Below are 21,851 nucleotides of genomic sequence, written 5' to 3'. Positions count from 1 at the left end.
ACGAGTGCGGTTCACACTATGGCATATCCGGCGCTCCGAGTGGGAAGCTTGCATATCCTTGTTTGAAGACACTGGGAAGCAGAGGCGTTTAAAGTAGAAGTAGAGGTAGAGTAGAGTTACAAGTGTAACCAGGGGTACGACAAAGGGGACAGTTGTCCCGAGCCCAGAGAGAGGTCCAAAATTGGGTCCTCGTTACTTTGTATGTATTGGGCTATGGGGCCCTTTCAGATGACTTTGGCGTGGGCCCGGACGAAGCTCTCATCTGCCCTGCGAGTAACTATACAACACAAATAATAGGATACAGTATTAAATGGTTGCAACGATGAAACATCAGGTAACACTTTATTTTAGGGATACATCTATTAGCACTAATACATACAATGTTAATGCCTGCATAAGTAACTTATAAGGCATGTCAATTGTGTCAATTGTGGGACATAGATCATTTTATCTTTTAAAACAAAGGGGGGCATTGGCAGGCTTATGATGAGCTCAATGGAACATTGAAATGCTTATGATGAGGTAAAAGTCCGACAGGTGGACAAAGATGCGTCCGATGGCGGCGAAGATCGTGTTTTGGACGATTTAAAGAATACGTTTCAGACGGACAGACAGACAGACTGACGGACCGATGTCGGGGGTGCTTGTTTAAAAGGGGTGTTTGTTAAAAAAAGGATGAGAACCCCTGATGTAGGGGGGGACTTTGCTGCATTCTGCAGGTGTTCCTCCTGGGAGAGGTGTGGGTGGTGTTTGGGTTTGGATGAAATATGGAACTGCGGGGGAAGGGAAGTGAAGGCCAGCAGTGTGTTCCCAAACAAACTCTCACACAACACATCCAGAGCGAAAACAGGCGCGCGCGCACACACACACACACACACACACACACACACACACACATACACACACACACACACACACCAACTGTTTGACAACTGCTGGAGAGTACCAGAGGAAATGGCCAGTTCAGTGTGCTTCAATCTTCAGCGCGCTGTTCTCAGAGCACCTCTGTGAGAGATTGTCTTCTTTACTAAGACTAGGGAGCCAGCAGAACAGCCAATACAGTATGTAATCACTGAAAATAGCAGATTCAAACTGTAGGTAGGTAGTGAGGACAGCTGCTTCAAAGGTTGGCTACACTGTCATTTTGTTTCTGTGTTAAAACAATTTCACTATAAAACACATCATATGAGCACAAACATTCGAGCTAACATAACATGCGAGCAGAAGAACAGTAAACGCACCAAAAAAAGAAAACCTTGGGCAATGTACTGTCCAAAAATGTGAGTTTTGAATTGCAGTAAGGAGGACTGTTTCTTTCAAAGGTATAAAGGTATGGTAATTAGTGTTTTTGTTTGTTTGTTTGTTTTTCACATGAACCTTCCTAATGGAACATCAGAAAAATGGAAAATGTATAATAGTCAGGGTCAGTTTTCCCAAAAGATGAACCCTGAAGGCAAATTGTGTTAATTTTTGGTATACAACTGATTTATGTGTATTCAAGGGTGCTGAATCCAAATCTGTTGTATACCGGGCGCAAAAATTTAAGGAAATGCCTCAAACGGGCAAAATCCAATATGGCCGCCGACACCAGGTTAAAATCTCACAATCCCTTTTCTTTTAGACTAAACAAGGTATGAATGTGAAAATAAGACTTATTTTTATGTTTTCATATATGGGGAACCCCATTCTGTCATCACATTTAAGGTCAGATTTGAAAAAAATGCTTATATAATTGTCTGGCAGCTTTTTTAAAACAGGGAGCCTCTTATTGTCAACGATTTTTAGCATTATGATCAAACTTTCAAGATCCACAGAAAATAATGTCTGATGTCTTTGTGAACACCAATACTACCAAAAACTGCACTGAACTGTCTACTTTCACCTGAAAAAAGAAGTTTGTGTCTACCCATTTCCATTCTTTAGTTACTGGCAATACAACATGGGATGACGCCTCTAAAAAAGCACTGATTTCTGACCCAAAAATAGTACACTTCTGTGTCCATATTTTTTTCTTTCAGGACAATGTACCTTTTTATAGTGTTCATGTTTGGTATACAGCATTTCCATGGGTTTTGAAATATGCTCAATTCCAATCTGTCGTATACCAGGCTCAAAAAAATCCTATAATGCCTCAAAATGAAGGAATCCAATATGGCCGCCGTCACCAGAGATATACATATCTTTGATTAAACAAGGTGAACTCTTAACAACATTATGTAGCAATGTGTTTTCTTTTCATACATGGGGAAATAATGAATGTAATCAAATTTAAAATTATAATCAAAGGTAGTCAGTGGTCAGGCAGTTCAGTGTAGTCTGAATTCATGTTTACAACCATTGTTTTTCATGCCAATTAACTGACAGGCTAATTTCTATTGAAATGTTTTGTCTATTTCAATTGCTTATGCACAATGAAATGTGTCCACCTCAGCCAACCTCTTCCATTATGACAAAACTATACACAGATAAGCCTGTATGCCTGAATGTACCTTCATCTAATATGAATATCTAGTTTTGGGAAGTTATTGTCTGCTGATTTTATTGCCTTGCTTAGATTGAATCCTTGAACGGTAGAAAGGTGTAAGGTGGAACAAAAGACAGGTTGATGTCATTATGAAATATTTACTTTCTTGATAGTTAGGCTATTCCCAATCATTATCAAGCTCCTCCTCCTTGGTGATTTGGCCACTACATGTTTAGACACTACATAACACCATGCACTACATTGTACTTTTGCTGCAGATGTAGCGAAAGCAATGGAGTTGTTTTGCAGTGATGAGTCCTAGTCATAGAGTCTTTGCTATCTGCATCAGAAACCACACAATGACATATTGTGCCCCCACATTATCAAGCCAATGTGCTGAGGCAGGATCACATACTACTCCACCCTGTCCTCCTGTCAGTCACTGAAACGGGATGGATGAAATTGAATGGGGCATTAGTCCCACTACTCCTGTATCTGCCATTCACAAAGCATGAAAAGACGTCACAACTTGTGCTTGCCCCAAGGAGTGCCTCATCCCCCTCTGGATCTGCAAGAAGAGGCATGGAGTACATGGAGTCATTCAGTTGCTGCAGATTCAAGATTCTTTTTATTCATCCTAAGATAAATTTGTCTTGGGCATACATAGCTGCAGCATTTAAGCAACTCCTTCAAAATCACTGAAGAGGAGGAGAGGTGATTGAGAATAAGCTAACCTAGGGCTCTGACTTCTACTCCAAAGGGCTTGGATCATAAGTGGGACAGTCAGAGCACACCCATAACCCTAGTGATGGTCAATATCACGCTGCCTTCCCCTTACTTGCACTTCACCCCCATGGTGTCCCTCACACAACTGTGCTTCTCCCATCCAGTGTGCTCCATCATCTAAGCTTCACCTATCACTTGGGTCCCTCACATGGGATTACAACTTACTCATGGGTGTGCCTCCCATGGCCACAAGGCAGCCATCACACTTCAGGCACTTTGGTCACTCCATCACGTACAGTAGATAACCTCTAATCCTTTGGATTCACCCTGATCCCAAACCACAATGCTGTAGAACCAATCAGGATCACTGATTTTTCAGAGATGTGACATAGTCAAAATGTATGGTGGTGAGAAGTTAAATAAGTGAAAAAGCAGTTCTTTCAGCAACAATGGCTGCTCCAATGAGTCACTTTTAGAATCTATGAATAGTTAATGTGACACAAAATGTGTCATAAGTGCAAGGATTTCTTTAAATAAATCCACTCTCTTGGACCTCTATGCCTATGGCGTAGCTCCAGATGGAAGTTGCTGTGGATAGCAAAAGGTGGCAGTCTGGTATACAGAGAATAATTTCTGTATCTTTGAATGCCAAGAAAACCAAAGAGATAATTGCAGCCTTCAGGAAGCACACCTACAGGAGGAACGAACTTAGCCCCTCTCTAATCCTCCTGCTGCATCAACAGAGCTAAAACATTATCTCGGAGAGCCTCCAACCCGGTCCTCAGCTCTTTGCCTTGCTGTCCTCTTGGTACAGGTGTGTCAAAGCAAGGACCAAACAACTCAACAAAGGGCCATAACCACATTTCACACACACATGCACAGAATGACCATTCATTGGTATCCCTCAATCCACTGATCTCTTTCCATCCATCTGGTGTTCTGCAATAGACTAATTGATACAGCACAACATATTGAACTGAGGTTTTAAGTACCGTAATACAGAATGAACACGAGCCATGTAAAATGGTTGTGTTTGTCACAGAGTGGGCCACCGCTACTGTAATATCTACATTGAGCAAGACAATCAATGCAATAACTTTTGGATACCAATGAGTATGACATGAGTACCAATACATGAGTATGTCCTCTGTGTATATATTCTCTCTCTCTCTCACACACACACACACACACACACACACACACACACACACACACACACACACACACACACACACACACACACACACACACACACACACACACACACACACACACACACACACACACACACACACACACCTATATTCTGGTCACCTAAACTGTTTTGTGAATAAAATGTGTGCTCTGAAGTGTGTCGCTTTCAATCTCATTGAACATGTGCATAATGACAAACACCATTCTATTCTATTCCAATCTATCCTATTCTGTTCTATTCTACACATCAGCTCGCCACTCAATCCTCCTTTATTCATAGATTGAATGAGCACATCAATAAAATTGGCAAACAGTGATTTCCATTGTAAAGTTGTATTAAAATAATTATTTAGGCAGACTCGTGTGTGCACTTACTTTTATGGTTGAAAAGATGGGAGCATGGGAGGTGGTTTGAGATGGAAACATTTCATTATGATATAATGCCTTAATTATTGAATTGAAATCTACCTGAGTGTATATTAAAGGGCCTGTATACGTACGTATGTGTACGTTGGTGTTCCAATAAGAATGTCTTCTCTGCCACACTTGTGTGTGTATGTACTCTCTCAATGTGTGGTCCGTCCAAACATTGTCATGTTATGCTTGATTGTTATTTACATTTAGTGTGGCGACAGGGTGGGGATGAGGGAGTGAATGTAGTATATGTGAATGAAGTGTTGTCTTTTCAGTGACAGTGTTCGTGTTGTAATGGACTCTCCCGGGGGCCTATTTGAAAACAAGGTATGTTTTTTAAGACCGATACATTTAATTAATGCCGAATTAAATTGAAATAGGGGAAATATTCCAATATAAATGATCAATTTATTAGCAGTCTTAAGCATGTATGCAGGTCTAAATCATGTCTTTTCATCCAAATCTTAAACCCGAGCACAGCAATGAATTCACCATGTATGAAAACTTATAGCTGGCATAATATATTTAAGAGTTGACCTTGTTTAATCAAAGACATGTACTGTATATCTCTGGTGACGGCGGCCATATTGGATTTCTTCATTTTGAGGTACTATGGGGTTTTTTGAGCCTGGTATACAGATTTTTGAGTTAAGCATCTTAATGTTTTTGAGAGTTCACCTTGTTTAATCAAAGATAGGCCTATGTATATCTCTGGTGACGGCGGCCATATTGGATTCCTTCATTTTGAGGCATTATAGGATTTTTTTAACCTGGTATACGACAGATTTGAATTGAGCATATTTCAAAACCCATGGAAATGCTGTAAACCAAACATGAACACTTAAAAGACACTTTATCCTGGAAGCAAAAAGATGGACACAGAGAAGTGTAGCATTTTTGGGTCAAAAAACAGTGCTTTTTTGGTGGTGTCATCCCATGTTCTACTGCCAATAACTAAAGAATGGAAATGGGTAGACACAAACTTCTTTTTTCAGGTGAAAGTAGATAGTTCAGTGCAGATTTTGGTAGTATTGGTGTTCACAAAGACATCAGACATTATTTTCTGTGGATCTTGAAAGTTTGATCATAATGCTAAAAATCGTTGACAATAAGAGGCTCCCTGTTTTAAAAAAGCTGCCAGACAATTATATAAGCATTTTCTCCAAATCTGACCTTAAATCCGATGACAGAATGGGGTTCCCCATATATGAAAACTTAAACATAAGTCTTATTTTCATATTCATACCTTGTTTAGTCAAAAAGAAAAGGGATTGCGAGATTTTAACCTGGTGTCGGCGGCCATATTGGATTTTGCCCGTTTGAGGCATTTCCGTACATTTTTGCGCCCGGTATACAGCAGATTTGGATTCAGCACCCGTGAATACCCCTAAATCAGTTGTATACCAAAAATTAACATGATTTGCCTTCAGGACCTTAAATAAGCACATTTTCAGAAATTCTGCCTAGACTATAAGTATTAAAAATAAGACACTCAGCCGATATACTAGAGTCCAAAATGAGAATATTTGGGAATGGGTTGTTTCAAAGAGAATGAACACCGAAGAGGAAGCAGTCAACAGCAGAAAGTGTTGAGGGGGAAGCTATGATGCTCGCCTATAGAGCCTGTGAGCAACTGACGCAGTGCTGTGTGAAGGATGCAGGGCGCTTCTTGTACATCAGTCTCCATTAAACTTGGCCTCATAGAAAATAAATCATCGTTCTCCAGTGTGGTAGAGACACTATCAGCATATGTCTAAACAGAAAAGCATCAAATAGGCTAATAAATCATGGTGTTGTTCATTCTCCCAGATGAAGCTTTCCTATAAACTGCCGGTGGGGATATAATTTACATGGCTGTTCGTCGTCGCCTACTTTTGGCGGGAGTTCATGCTGAACTTTATCCTTTATTCCCAACTTGCTGTGAGAATTCTTTGCGTCAATAGTAATCCTATATGCGTACACAGAGAACTGGCATCATCCAATTATTTCTCAAAGCCACAGATTTGTTTAAATGATTTCTTGTGTTGACCTATAGTTCGCCATACTGGCTGAAAATCAAACAACACCATATGGCTGAATGGGTTTAACAGACAGCATCGCCATTAAATCTTCCTCTAAATAGCCAGCTATTACAGCCAAACTCGTCCACCATTGACATACTCATAAAATGCGATTGGGGTTGACCAAGGTCAAATGCACTGAAATATACTGCCTCTGACAAAATTGGATCAATTTTGTTGGTTGGAAGAAGGGATGGTAAAATTATTTTTATTTAAACTCTGGGCTGTTCATCTTCTCGGTTTTATGGTAACTCTAAAACACCACCAAGAATTCTCGGCAAAGGCATCTTGACTTTGAGTTAAACTGTATTTTCATACTGACTCTGATTTAGGAGATCAGAATGACACAGCATATACCCGCTATAAAAAAAATGAGACTAAATCAAGATTTATTGCTTCCAGCACTTTTTAAGGGTCCATGAGATTAATTGGTATGCCACCCGTTACAATCTTATTTTACATCTGTCTATTTCAGTTGCTCTTTCCTGTCATACAAAAAGAAAGCTCTTACTCAGTGTTGCCAGATTGGGCTGTTTCCCGCCCAATTGGGCTACTTGGGATGACCGTCTGCGGGTAACAATTGAATTTTGCAGGAAAACCCGCCCAATTTGGCCCATAGAAATCAATAGAATTGGGCGGGATTTAGTGCCTATAGGCGGGTTTTGAGCATTTTTTGGGCTGGAAATCATCAGCCTCATCTGGCAACACTGCTCTTACTGGGGGTGCTAGACGCACTGCCTGCCTCCAATTTGAATCCTTGCCCCGGTTGACTTGGTGGCCAGTTCCATCCTTGTTGTCTTAATTAAGTGCTTTGAATGTTTAGCACTCTGACTATCCTTTAACTTTGAATCAGTCCTCAGAAGTTCCTCAACCGAGGAGCACTGTCGTTTTCAAAAAGCTTCCTCCACTACAGCTGCCATGTGGAATTGAGAGAAGAAAAGAACTCAAGGGTGTCTGTTTGAGGAAGAAATAGAGGTACTCTGCCAGGAACCTACGGAACAAAAAAAAAAAACAAATATACAGCATTTTCTGCCCTCCAAAAACTGATGACCTGTCTCTGCTGTTATACAGTTTCTAAATGCCGACATCTAAGGGAATGCAATAGTATTTTTATTTTTTTGCTCACGTCTGCTTTCAAGATTCTGGCTTCAACATTTTCCGTTCTCTCCAAGGTGATGTAGAGAACAATTACAGTTACAATGGAGTCATCCAAGCACTTCTCCCGGGGATCTGGTCCGATGGGTTGTAAAAGACTGAAAGGATTGCGCCTCTGTTTCCACGACAGAGTCCTCCACTGAAAGTCCATACAGCTGTGCTACAGTCAGCGGTGGGGGGTCGTGTAACTCACCATGAAACAAGCTCCAGGAATGTTCTGATTGAGCTAATTTTCGGCCTGTAGGTATTGTAAATTCTTGTGATTGGATGTTTCAAGAATACCACGAAATTCTACTTATTCCCACCACTAACTTTTTTTTTAAGAATAGAAAGTCACAAAATGGGATATGTTGTCACATCATAACAGCACACAACTGATCCATTCTAAATAATTCAAAATAACATTATCTTAACCAGGATATCATTTCATTATACTTTAAACAAGTAGATGTTGCAAACACTATGTAAATAGCATCCTGCCTCAATCGATTTCAATTTTGATTTCAATTTGATACTGCCAGTGGCTCCTGACAGGGTGGCAGCTGACAGCCTCAATGCCATATTCTCTTTTTTTTTACATGCAAGTCTAAGCTCTGATCCAGTCTCCTGTTGCTTGATCCTTCGTGATTGGCTAAGTCTAGCTAAAACAGACTGAAGCGATTAATCAACTACACGCGTCAAACGATCTGTGGGCAGAGATAAAGCGACAGAGAGCGAGAGAGCGGGTTGTGGCCTGGGCTAGGAAGCACCCTGTGGGTGGCACTTTGATTCAACCGTAACCCAAGCCAAAGATGTTATCGTGTCCTTGGATGGCCTCCTTGGCTCTCTGCAGGTGTCCCCACTTAGCCTTGAGGCTGTTTGGAACAAATAACACGCTTTGTGTCGTCTGCCGTCTGGCTTTAAAGTGAAAACATTTAGCGTTTGACAGCATAATCTGTATTTCTTTCCCTTGTTGAGTTCTGCAAGTGTTTATCAACACTTCCGGCCATGAAAATGTCATGGTTTACTTTTTTAACATCTCTGGCAGATGTTGTTTCTGTTTTCTAAGAGGCTCAGCAGAAAATGTAATCTTCCCTCCCTGGTTACGTGTGTAAGGGAAAAGGCAAAACACGGTTGGAGTTCTTTTTTTGGTAGCTGAGGTCCCAAGTCTCAGTGGACCTATCCTAGGGATTTTGTGATTATCTATACAACACCATTTGCAGCAGAGCTGCAACGCCTCCCCAAGGACTCCAGGGGCAGAGGTACGGAAAGAGAGAGACACAGAGTGAAATGGGGAAGGAGAGGACACGACACAGAGGGAGAAGGAGAGAAAGAGAGAGACACAGAGAGAAATGGGGGAAGGAGAGGACACGATACAGAGGGAGAAGGAGAGAAAGAGAGAGACACAGAGTGAAATGGGGAAGGAGAGGGCACGATACAGAGGGAGAAGGAGAGAAAGAGAGAGAGACACAAGAGTGAAATGGGGGAAGGAGAGGACGATACAGAGGGAGAAGGAGAGAAAGAGAGAGACACAGAGTGAAATGGGGAAGGAGAGGACACAGATACAGAGGGAGAGAAAGAGAGAGGGTGTTGAAGGAGGTATAGTGGATAGAGGGAGAGAGAAAAGAAAAGGAGGAGGAATGTGATGCGGAATAACTGAGTGAGGGAGGGAGAGGGAGAGAAAGAGAATGAGAGCCGCTGAAAAGAGCAAGGGCGAATCGATTTTGCCACGCTTGATCAAGGAACCGCAGTCTGTTTCAGACTACACAGGAGCTTTTTTTTGGGGGGGGGGGGTGCCATCCCTTCTCCTCCTACCCCCTACCCAGGCATTGAGATAATGAACTATATATCCCCCCCTCATCCCCACCCACTTTTCTGATCTTGTCCCAGCTCTGTGAACACGAGCAGGACCACTGGCCTGGGATTAAAGCAGCAATCTCCTTCTCTGACTGGAGGACCTCCAGTCCACACAGTACAGGCAGCAGCACACTCTGTTCACCTGCCCAACCTTACATTACCTGACCTATGACCTTCGCCAAAGCCCCAGGTGACAGAGGGCCAGCAGCTAGTGTTGCCATATTGGGCTGTTTCCCGCCCAATTGGGCTGCTTTCGATAGCCGTGTGCGGGTAAACGTGGCATTTGGCAGAAAAACCTGCCCAGTTTTTGCCATAGAAATCAATAGAATTGGGCAGGATTCTGTGCTTCTAGGCGGGTTTTGAGCATTTGTTGGGCTGGAAATCATCAGCCTCATCTGGCAACCCTGCCAGCAGCCCTATTCATCTACCTGCTCTGGCTAACAGCATCATCAGCACTCGTTTCAAAAGGTGGATAGATGGCGGGACGAGAACCATATGAAAAAAAAACAATCAAAGTGCAGCACACAGCTCAAATCATCAGGCGTGCGTGCGCTACGAGGATAGGTAAAGGTCATCTGAGAAACAGCACAGCAGTATTGTTTTTTTTTTCTAAGAGAGACGGTGCACAGCTGACGTGGACTCAGCAGACAGGAGAGAGACAATAACATATAGTGGTTAAAGGGACACTGTGCAGGAAATGGTCAAAAAAGGTACTGCAACTATGCTGCTTATTGAAATTGGGCTGCCTATTGCCAAATTTGATCTTTACATGAAAGTTTACTAAGTACTAAACAGATATTTTCTAGTATGGTCCAAGTACAGTCATTTTTGCAGCTAAAATTTTTTGGGAAATTCAAAATGGCGGACCATGGAGAAGATCCCCTTTTCATGTATGAAAAGTGCAATTTTTCCAGTCATAATCAATACTTAGAATTTGATGCTGGTGGTAAGTGTTCATGAAAAAAGTAACATTAGTGAATGGGCAGCATGAATTCTGGAAATAACTTAAACAACTAAAAATCTCATATAGTGTTTAATGACCTATGATTTATCTCATCACCCACTTCACTGGCTCGTGTGTACACTGTGTACCGTATGAGTATACATGCATTTTGTGTAGGGATGCACCGATACCGATACTGGTATCGGTATAGGCACCCGATACTGCTCATTATACTCGTACTCGTACTCGTCAAGCACTTGCCAATACCAGGAACGATACTGCTATTACACAAAGCAATGCAAAATCTTGTGACGTTCTATGGACTTGAAAGCAGCATGGAAAAAAAGTGCCACCTCATACGTACATTTACCAACATTTAAATCTACATGGAACTGGACAATAAAAATATCACAGGTGGAAAAAAACAAGGCCATGCATTTATTTTCATTGTATTTTGGTGGTAAAAGGTATCCGTATCGGTACTCTGTAACACATTAATGTACTCGTACTTGTATCGGTTTTCAAAAAAGTGGTATCGGTGCATCCCTAATTTTGTGTTTTCATTCAAATGCCTCATGGGCTTTGATTGCCCTTTGTCACTCATATCAAACAGTGATGATGATGATGATGATTCATCAGCCTTTAAATATTTTTTTGCTCTTTTTGACTTTATTTATGATAGAATAGTGAAGGTGGTGACAGGAAGCGAGTGTAGAGAGAGAGACGGGGAAGGGCTGGCAAAGGACCCAGTACGGGAATGGCACCCAAATCGGTCAGCCGCATGGTAGACGACTGCCCTACCGTTTGGCCACGGCAGGGTCCGTTTCATCAACTTTTATGGCCCATGGAATAAAAAAGGCAACATTAGGATGCCCTCAGTCATTGACACGGCTAACATGTCATTATTAAAAAGAATCAAATTACTTCGAAATCGACACCTTGACACCTTGACACCTTGCTTCCATAAAAGAAGAGAGAGAGAGGACAGAGGGTAAGGGTGAAAGTTGTTTTCAAAAAAATTCCATCCCAGAAACATAATCCGTCTCCCAATTCTTATTTTTAGTGCCACCTCCGTGACCTCATAAGATGGCAGGGGTCACAGGAAAGTGACAGCCTGTTCATTTCATTCTCAGGCCGGCGGACAGGGTGAGAGAGAGAGAGAGAGAGAGAGAGAGAGAGAGAGAGAGAGAGAGAGAGAGAGAGAGAGAGAGAGAGAGAGCAAAAGAGAGACAGCTCAATCACATCAGTCTGACAACGCAGCAGTCCCCAGTGGAAATGCCTCAGGTGTTGGGGACATTTAATACACTACAGCCTTTCAGACGCTGGGAGCTGGGAGCAGCACGGCAGAGTGAGGAGAGGTGTTGAAAAGGCATTGGACATCAGACGTGCTGCAAGTCAATCAGTGGTAAAGGTTCTGGATGGGGGGAAAAAAAAGTGCTATCATGGACGAAAGCTACATTTATATGTATAGTTTGTCTGATAAAGATGAAATGATTTTGAGATGTGTTCTAATTTCCTCCTCATGGCTGGCCCGAAAGCAAAGAGAGAAGTTAATTTCAAGTCAGTGAAAGAGGCAGTCATATGCATGCAGAGCACTGGCACATAAATTCAACATGAAAATAAATGAGATGTCTGTTCAGTGAGACACTCTCCAGAGACTCACACTACTCTCTCTCCAAAGTCTCTCCCTTAGAAACGCCCTGGTCTCTCTTCCTCGCCCTCCGTCTCTGTCTGTCTCTCTAACTTCTGTCTGTCTTTCTTCCTCCTCCTCCTCATCCTCCTCCTCCGTCTGCATATTCCTCCCTTCCCATTCCATATTCTCCATCTGTCTCCCTCTCACACCATCTCTCAAGTCTGCTTAACTCTCTATTTCTCAGTCACCCTCTCTGTCTCTCTTTCTCTCCTTCTCTCCCTCCCTCCCAGTCTCTCTCCCTCTCCCCCCCTCCCTCTGTCTGTCCATCCGTCTCTCACATTTTTCCTCCCTCGTACATCATCCCGTCTCCCGGGGGCCGTGTGCATACATCAGATCAGATCGGTAATGGTGGGGCCTTCGGGGAGCAATCTCGCAGGCAGATGATCACGTAGATAGAAGGCCATTAGAACTCAGCACCAGGCCTGGCCGGGCCACGGCACAGCACCGCCGCACAGCCGCAGCCCCGATGACTGATGCCCGCCATCAGCCTCGCTCGCCGATGAATGACCCCCGACAGACCCGGCAGCGGGGGAGGGAGGGCTGAGATTGAAGTCGTACCTTCCCAACCCCGACCACAGACAGACAGACAATGGCTGATCATGCTCTCTCTCCCTCTGTCTCTCTCTCTCTCTCTCTGTCTGTCTCTCTCTCACTCGCTCTCTCTCTCTCTCTCTCTCTCTCTCTCTCTCTGTCTATCTCTATCATTAGTTCTAGCTCTCATTCTGTCTGTCTATCACTCCATCTTCTTTTTATCTGTCTTAAGCTCATTTGCTCTTTCTTTCTCCATCTCATCCTTTCTCTCTGTCTTTCTCACCACTTTTTCTCTCTTCCTCCCTTCCGATCACTCTCTGTCTCACCCATTTCTCCAGCCCCTCCCCCATCTCTCCATCACCATCTCGATGTCTCTCTCTCTCTCTCTCTCTCTCTCTCTCTCTCTCTCTCTCTCTCTCTCTCTCTCTCTCTCTCTCTCTCTCTTTATAGGCATTAGCTCTGTCTCTTTCTCTCACTCTGCCTCCCTCCCTTTTGATCTCTCTCTCTCTCTCTCTCTCTCTCTCTCTCTCTCTCTCTCTCTCTCTCTCTCTCTCTCTCTCTCTCTCTCTCTCTCCAACACCCCTCCCCCCCTCCTCCTCCGCTGCTGCCAAAAGCATAATCATCATTAACAATCACCGTCCATCACCATCATTCATCTGGTGCTCACAGCTCGTTTAGTTCAGTGCACCCCCATTACAGTTCATGGGGATCAGTTCATGCCACCAGCTCCATGGGACAAGAAAAAGGCTAATATGTTATATAAATCCTCTGCCTGCCACAGAAAAAATAAGGAATAAAACTTGGGACGTGGGGCGATATATTTTTTCGCTGCTTTCCACACAAAAAATGCTGGAGACGATGATGTGACAACTAATCCCGATCATACATTATGAATCAATCAAGGGGCACAGTGTGGAGCTGAGGAACACACACACGCGCGCGCGAGCACGCACACACACACGCGCGCACACACACAGACACAGACACGCACGCACAGACACACACGCGCACCAGCACACACCCACATGCACGCACACACGCTGCACAGACACAGACACAGACACAGACACAGACACACACGCAGCTGAATGAATTGCGATTTTGCTGGCAATTCTCTACACTTCCTGCAGACAGTTGTTTATTGAGCGAGGCCTTGCCTTTCTCTCGCTTTTATGTTGACTGTTGTCCCACACGTCTGAGAATAACCTTACACGAATTCACAATTCATGCCCCCGTCCACTTGTTTTTATTTAAACATGTCTCTTTTCTTGCCTCCCCTGCTTTTTGTACTTTTGTACTTTATTTTTTACACTGCAGGGTGTGATTTTAAATGAATAGCAACTACCCACAACAACTTCGGTTTGCAAGTTTTAGGAGCTTCCAGTAACACACTAGCTTAGAGTCTCTCTCTCTCCGTCTCTCACTCTCTTCTTGCCTGTCTCTCTCTCTCTCTCTCTCTCTCTCTCCGTATGTCTGCTTTCTCTCTCCCTCACTCCCTCCATCTCTCCATCACTCTCTCCATATCTCTCTCTCTCTCTCTCATAGATCCTCTGACCCCTTGCCACCCACCGCACGCCAACAGGGGTTAAAAATAGCCTTTCGAACCCAACAGGGGCACCAATGGGACGTATTGCCCCTCCCCCCCACCGTCTCCCCATCTCTCCTCCTCATTCAGATACAAACCAGATGTCCGTAACAAAGACCAACACCCGCTCTCTCTCTTCATCAGCCATTTCCTTGCCTTGCTTTGCTTTTTGTCATACCTGTGCTAACAGCCCACACTGGCTTGGCAGCCATGCGGCATGTCTGTCTTGGGCTTGAAATGGAAACAATGCACTGCCATACAGTCCAGGGGTGCATTTCTCGAAAGCATAGTTGTTAGCCTGTTAGCAGCTTGGGTAGTTGCCAATGGGAAATTGTATTGCAAATAACAAAGTAGCTAACATAGTAAGCAACTATCGTTTCGAGAAATGCACCCCAGCAATGCTATTGTTTTCTGCTATTGCTACTGCTGCTTACAGGCGTTGAGGAACTGGGGGTTGAGGAGATTTTTTTTTTTTTGCTTCCTCAGCAAACACATGGTCTCTCTTTATCATCCTCTGATTCCCAGACACAGTAACGCAATTAAGGATAGAATTACTTTCCTCCTGGAATTTTCACTTAAAGATCAGCACTGCAATACAAGAAGTGTAAGTGGGACAAGAAGAGAACTGGAATTCTCAACATATTGTGGTACAGAACGGGCAGTGTTTGTACATGTAGTGGAATACACTGTTCATTCAATCCAGTCTTGGATGGATTAAATGAATAAGATTCTTGTATATATTTATTTAACACAAATACTAATGTTCTCTGTCACAGAGCACTTTTTCATTCGGTCACCCTCATACGCCTCCTTTCCTCCTCTTTTTTTATTTATCCCTTATTCATTCCCTGCCTCCCTCGCACTCTCTCTCTCTCTCTCTCTCTCTCTCTCTCTCTCTCTCTCTCTCTCTCTCTCTTGTCCGCTCACTCTGTTCTCTGCGGAGCAGAACTCAGTTAGTAAGTTCAGGACTCTCTGGAATTCTGTGGGCTCCGTCGGCCAGGGAAGGCTGACCCCCACCGTCTCGCACTGCTCCTACTCAAACATTCCTCACACACTTGGAACGCTTCGTTCCGACACAGTTTGCCCTTGCGAAGCGAGTCCGGTCTCTCTCTCCCTCCCTCCCTCTCTCTCTCTCTCTCTCTCTCTCTCTCTCTCTCTCTCTCTCTCTCTCTCTCTCTCTCTCTCTCTCTCTCTCTCTCTCTCTCTTTCTCTTTCTCTCTTTGCAAACGAATCAGCAAATAAGAAGAGAAGAAAAAACATTATGTGGAAATCAGCCAGTAAAAACGACAAAAGAGCGACCAGACCGCCCATGCTAATACAAAGCTTTGCAAAAACAGTACAGCTGTTGTGCTGGTGGTTGGCAGCAGTGTAAACTATGCTAATTACGGCCACGGGTAGGATTATTTTAATACTCAAGCTCAAGGAAACGCATTCTTTGCTATGTAGCCTATGTGGTATGTGGTCCACTTTTTCCTGACATTGATCGCTGTGGTACAACTTCCTCTTTGGATTACATCTGTCGCCTCCACTAAACCACCTAAGATCACTCAATCACCCGTGAGGGAAGGTGATAGAGTGCATAGTGAATTTTGCAGCGTTAATTCAACACTTAGAGAGTTGATTTAACTTCTAGAGTGTATTTGGTCCCGGAGTACTCTCTAAGTGTTGAATCTGCACAGTAGAATTGACTGTGCATGGATTCCAAAAGCCACCACTCTGTGTCTGTTTGTCAAGAACTACACAAGAGATTCTTTCCTACTCAGTTCGGTTTAGATGGTGCTTTTGTTCGTTGCTGTCTCTACATCTTTTTGTTTTTCTTTGGAACTTTTGTTTCCACGGAAAAAAAACCTCCAATTTACAAAAGCAAGGAAATGTAATCAGTCGTGATCTTAATTTGGCCTTTTTTTCTTCTCCCAATGAAGTCTGGCCTCGTATTCACTCCGGCTGTTTATTTGCCAGCAACAAATCAATGGAGCAGGAAGAGATACACTATCATTAAGTGAATGAGAGACCATTTGGCAGGAAATCTCAACTTCATGGGAAGCCAGTACTGCCCTTGTGATGTTTGACAGTTTGTTGTGTCAGTTTGGCCTCCAAAGAGTCTTTTGGGGAAAAAAGGGGGAGGTGGGGTAGTAGTGGTGGATGATTGTGTGGGGGGTCGGTGAGGCTTTGTGGGGGGGGGGAGGAGGGATATAAGCTAAGAAACATGCAGTAGTAAGTAAGTCTCGGGGATCGTGCTGCTGAAATGTTAATCTCTTTACCAAAATATTTGTGTTGCCTGACAGTAATGCAATTGGAGACCTCACACAGGAGCTTAATAATTCAAAATGTGTCTTGAAATAACTGCCCGAGTCTAAACAAGTCTCAACATTCTTCATTTATTTGGCCCGGTTTGTGTTCCCCCCAAGGTTATTTTAATTAAACTGTTATAACAATTATGGATGTGACACACTATTATATGACAGCACTGCTATTACTTATTGTTACTTGTTAATCTTATTGTTTACTGTTAATTACACAAACATCTACTGCGTATTAAGATGTCTGCAAAAGCAGTCTAAATGAGGCTAGACAACAATCAAACTACAGTGAAGAGCTGACACACAATTAGTGTGAATCACTTTGATATAGGTCTTGTTCTACTGCAGAAAAAGACATCAATCACTGTATTGATCAATCCCACAGCATTAGTGCACTGGTGGACGACTAATCAATCGTGATTTTGACACAAGCGCTATCATTGGAAATTAATTGTAATAAGTGGTTATTGATGGCACACATCTCAATGTAAACACGTAGGTTCAAATAATCTGATCTTCTCATTTGTCTGCGAGATGGAGCAACAACATCAGCACTTTGATCACATCGCAGCGTTTGATGTTTTGAAACGGCTCTACCGGTCTCCAAGCAGCCCAAATTTGAACCGGCACGGTCTAGACAGGATCTTATCAAGAGATATCTTGCCATTCCCAGAGGGCTCTCTTATGGATGTCAAGCACTGATAAGGCAATGGATTTTGCACACTCAGAGAGTGCACAGCCTGGGAGGTGTGTGCTATGCTGCACTCTGCTAAGTCACCTGTACCAGTACTAGAGGTGCACAGGATCCAAGATCCGGTTCCGGATCCGGCAGGATAATAGGGTTTTTCACAGGATCCGGATCAGGCAGGATCTTAAGCAGTGGATCCGGTATCCGGCAGTTACTTAAAAATCAGGATCTGGTGCATCTCTAGCCTAGGTTTTTCAGTCAGTCTTTCACAACCCCAATTGCTGCATGGAGTGAAAGAACTTTGGAAGCGGCCAGTGCAGACAGTGGCAGTAAGCCAATGAGTCTAAAAAACAGTCTGAGCCAACGTAATAAAAAGGGCCCATGTGTGCGAGTAGACTATGTGAAACTTTCAACCCTTTCTTAGGATCCGGTATCCGGTTCCGGATCCGGCAGGATCTTAAGCAGTGGATCCGGTATCCGGCAAGATCCTATCAAATCAGGATCCAGTGCATCTCTAACCAGTACATTACATCATTACATTGTAATGCAGGGACTAACAGTTATTTAGATACAGGCAATTCATTACTATAGTACTGTGAGGTTAGGTGCCTTGCTCATGGGCACTTCGACCACGGATGACGTGAGATTCGAACCTGCAACCTTCCGATTCCAAGACCGAGTGCCTAACCATTACATCACGGCTGCCACCAAAAATAGACATAAATGGGGCAGCTGTCCACAAAGACCAAGGTTTGCATCCGGCATATGGTCTCATATGCCACCTGTGAAACCCATCCCTCCTTCCCACTCACTTCCTATTTCTCTTCACTTTCTTATCACGATGAAGGCAAAAGGCCCCCCCCAAAAAAATCTATTTATATAATACTCAAAATAGAAGAGAGTGCACAATAGTCAGAAATAAGTTTGCGGATGTTTTGGGTTTTGTTCCCAAGCGTCCAGCTTTAAACGCAGATAGGCAGGTTGATGGGCTTGTTGGCTCTCACCTAAATGGAGCTGACTGGTGGCCCACTGTATCTGCTCAGCTCCTGCTTTTGCGATCGCCCACTACACCTGTCACAGGATGCCATATTTGTCAGCCTGGCTGCCTGTGCCTGTGCCTGGCTGGGCTAATGGTCATGTCGCCCCCGCGTTGGCGCCTCGGTGGTGGTGCGGTACACACCGGGATCTGCGGGAGAAGATGATATATGGATCCCATACGCCTGACTGACAGGCAATCACTCACTGTTTTGGCAAGAGGCGAGCTGCCTGTTTATGAGGAGAATGTCATACATGGATAAATAAAACAACATGGACAGATTTTCATCTAAGAATCGTTGTGCTGCGATTGTGCATATTACCAAACAATGCACAGCACTCCACTCCACACTGTGTGTCCAGTGGACTAGCAAGGGCCCTTTGTGCCAATCTGTCCCTGTGAATAAGAATATGAAGGGAAAATATGCACATGACATTGGTATCTACATCACTGGTTCCTTTCATAATATGATGTGGCAACAACCTTTTAAGTCCACATGAGGATGAGTTTAGGGGCCCTTGTAAAAATAGATAAATGAGCCATTACCTTAGAAAAACGTAAGACAATACAACAACTAGGCCTATCTCACGGAAGGATTATTCAACCCAAATCATATTAATGAACCAATGGAACACTTTAAAAACGCAAGTTAGACAGAACAGTGTGCAACTGTTTCCACAATTCCACCTTCATCTACGATTGCAGCTTCATCGTCTCCGTCAATATATCCATAGTGTGACATCCAGCTTAATTTCTGTGCGCCCTGGAAAGATGCTGCGCCGCAGGGTATAAACCACGGCATTCTGTGCACAATGCATGCGCACCGTCCGCGCACTCCCAGCAGCCATCTACGGGGGTAATTGAATCCATTGTTTTCTACAGCAGCTCATACAGATGGCCAGACGTTCCATATTAAATCGCCCATAAATCCGCCCTTTCATTGACAAAGAAAACATTGTGGGGGAAAAAGATTAAAACAAAAAGGCCAGGCCTGCGCTACCTATTTTTTTCCGGAAATAGTGAATATCCCGGTCAGTCCGATGTAAGTGGTTTAGCTTTGTTCAAAACCGTCGCCTGGCATACCGTGGAGTATATTCAAGGAAGGGCAACAACAGCAGAGACTTTAACACGTGTAATTCCCCGATATAATGTTATTGAAGGAAAACCTAACCTCATCTCATTGAAATCGCCCAAAGTGTAGAATGCAGAGCGACTTAAGCCGCACACAGAAATTAACACCAGCGAATGATGCCTTGTTTTACGCATGGAACATGCAGGCCTGAGCGGAGACTTCAATTAAAGTCATGATGAGCGCTAGCTGAGAATAAAATAAGTACAAATGTCTCTAATCTCAATGTTCTCAATTTAGTGCTGTCTAATATTGACACCAAGGGGCTAGGAGATACACGAAACGAGACAGCTGACGTCTCAGCTCTGTAATGACACATTGTTTCAGCTGCCGAATTGGGTTTGGTAATGTTTATTTTCTTTTAAAAACAAAACAAATAGCACAACTGTTGTCCTCATCCATTGCTAGGGAGCATCTGACAATGCACTCATGTGTTGTGCGCACGGAAGCCCACAAATTGGTGTGTTAGACCACACTGCTTGAATGAAACCGATAAGATTATTGGAAGTCATATTCACAACCATCCAACTGATGTATGGACATTACTTTGGAACTGTGGCTATCTGTATTTCTAACCAACTAGGCCTACTTACTAACTATATAATAATACAGCATCAAGAAGTTACATTACGAGTACCCCATTGTTTGGAGACTGCGATTGGAGTTAACACTCTGGCACTAAATGAATTTGCAATGTTGCAATTAAATCCAGGTGAACTATGCATGAACACAATGCCAGCTGGAGAAAGCGTGCATATTCTCAGACACTACGGAACCTGCTTGGGCCAAATTGTCAGGCGTTTCTTTCTTCAATACTGCAGTTCTTGTCAAATGTCAAACCTATTCTCACGTGATACCTCGTTGACTGATACCTCAAAGCTGTCACTGCCGCAATACCCACACTGGGGACTACGTATGGTCCGCGGAGTATTGCAGACCCATTCAGAACTTCACTTGTGAATAGAACACCACTAGAAAGCAGTAATATTTCAACGCCACACAAGCTGCAAGCACTCAACCAGCACTCAAGAATAATTTAAATTTGGGCAAAGCGGCGCGGCACAATGCAATGGGGACTGAGCGGCCAAAACGGCACGGCTGCCCATTCTTACCGTGTATCCCGCTTTTGTTAAAAGAATACGCTTTCCATGCCCTCCTGGTAATCCAGTAGTCCTAGCGTGAATGTGCCAAAGAACACCGAAATCCGTTGCGTTTAACGGCGAATGTTTACCTTCTGTCAACAAAAGTCACCGACAGACAGCGCACGAGAGAACCCGCGGACAGCTGAAGTTCGAATTGACTGCATCTGTGGGCTTGGAGCTGCTCCCACCGAAGACACGCCCTCGTCGTTTGCATGAGTAAACCGTCCGGCCAATTAGCGGCCGCAGGGTGGTCACTCGCGAGCCGGGTGTCACCCACCCTGTAACGGTTGAGATATGGTTTACATTACAGTCAGGCTATATACCTTCAAAGAGTAACAAATTGCCTCTCTTGAAATGGGTTCCATTGTCTTTCCATTGCGTGTACCAATGCGTCGCTATCGTTTACCAAACACAATGCATTTGCTTGACTCAAAATTTGATGTAAAATACGCACAACTCAGCTTGTAAAAACAAATAGACTACATGATTTCGTGTCTTAAGTCTGCTGCTGTTCAAAAGTTGTTTAAAAATCATTAACATTCAATTCGACCAAAAAACGTCTTCTACCCAATTGCGGAATTGTCTTTTTTATGGCCATTCACATTTACGTGTGTGACCATAAAGGCAACTGGAGGACTGTTGTGAAGTCAGGAGGAGAGGATGGGCCACATAGTCGTTCTAGAGCCCTAATCTCCAAAGAAAACAAAGGTGACTGTGGGAGAGGATGTCAGAAGGGTCCTTAGCAGGGTGATATATCACTCCCCGTGCTTCTTGGGTGGGGACCACTTCACATCTCCTTTTTGTCCACTCCTTGTTTGTTTTGGAATTGTATTCTTTTCTTTTAAAGGGGCACGTTCACAAGTTCATCGGTAGTACAAGGCCAGATTGTGTTTGGAAGGACACAGACTGTTGTAGGCTTGTCTGCACTGCAGAAAAGAGATAAAAAGAGAGGAGT

General features: G+C 43.6%; 1 protein-coding gene across 1 annotated transcript in view; it reads right to left on the bottom strand.

The window, feature by feature from the left end:
* Positions 1 to 21,035, bottom strand: part of LOC134436636 (semaphorin-6C-like) — a 219,422-nt gene extending 198,387 nt beyond the window's left edge. The window contains exon 1 of the mRNA XM_063185950.1: positions 20,867 to 21,035. The gene's annotated coding sequence lies outside the window, so the exon portion shown is untranslated. The remainder of the gene's footprint in view (positions 1 to 20,866) is intronic.
* Positions 21,036 to 21,851: the final 816 nt, after the last annotated feature.

Source organism: Engraulis encrasicolus, chromosome 20 (genome assembly GCF_034702125.1).
Source record: "Engraulis encrasicolus isolate BLACKSEA-1 chromosome 20, IST_EnEncr_1.0, whole genome shotgun sequence".
In the NCBI taxonomy this organism is placed as follows: Eukaryota; Metazoa; Chordata; class Actinopteri; order Clupeiformes; family Engraulidae; genus Engraulis; species Engraulis encrasicolus.
Note: the sequence above shows the minus strand (reverse complement) of the source record. Positions and strands in the feature narration are given on the sequence as shown.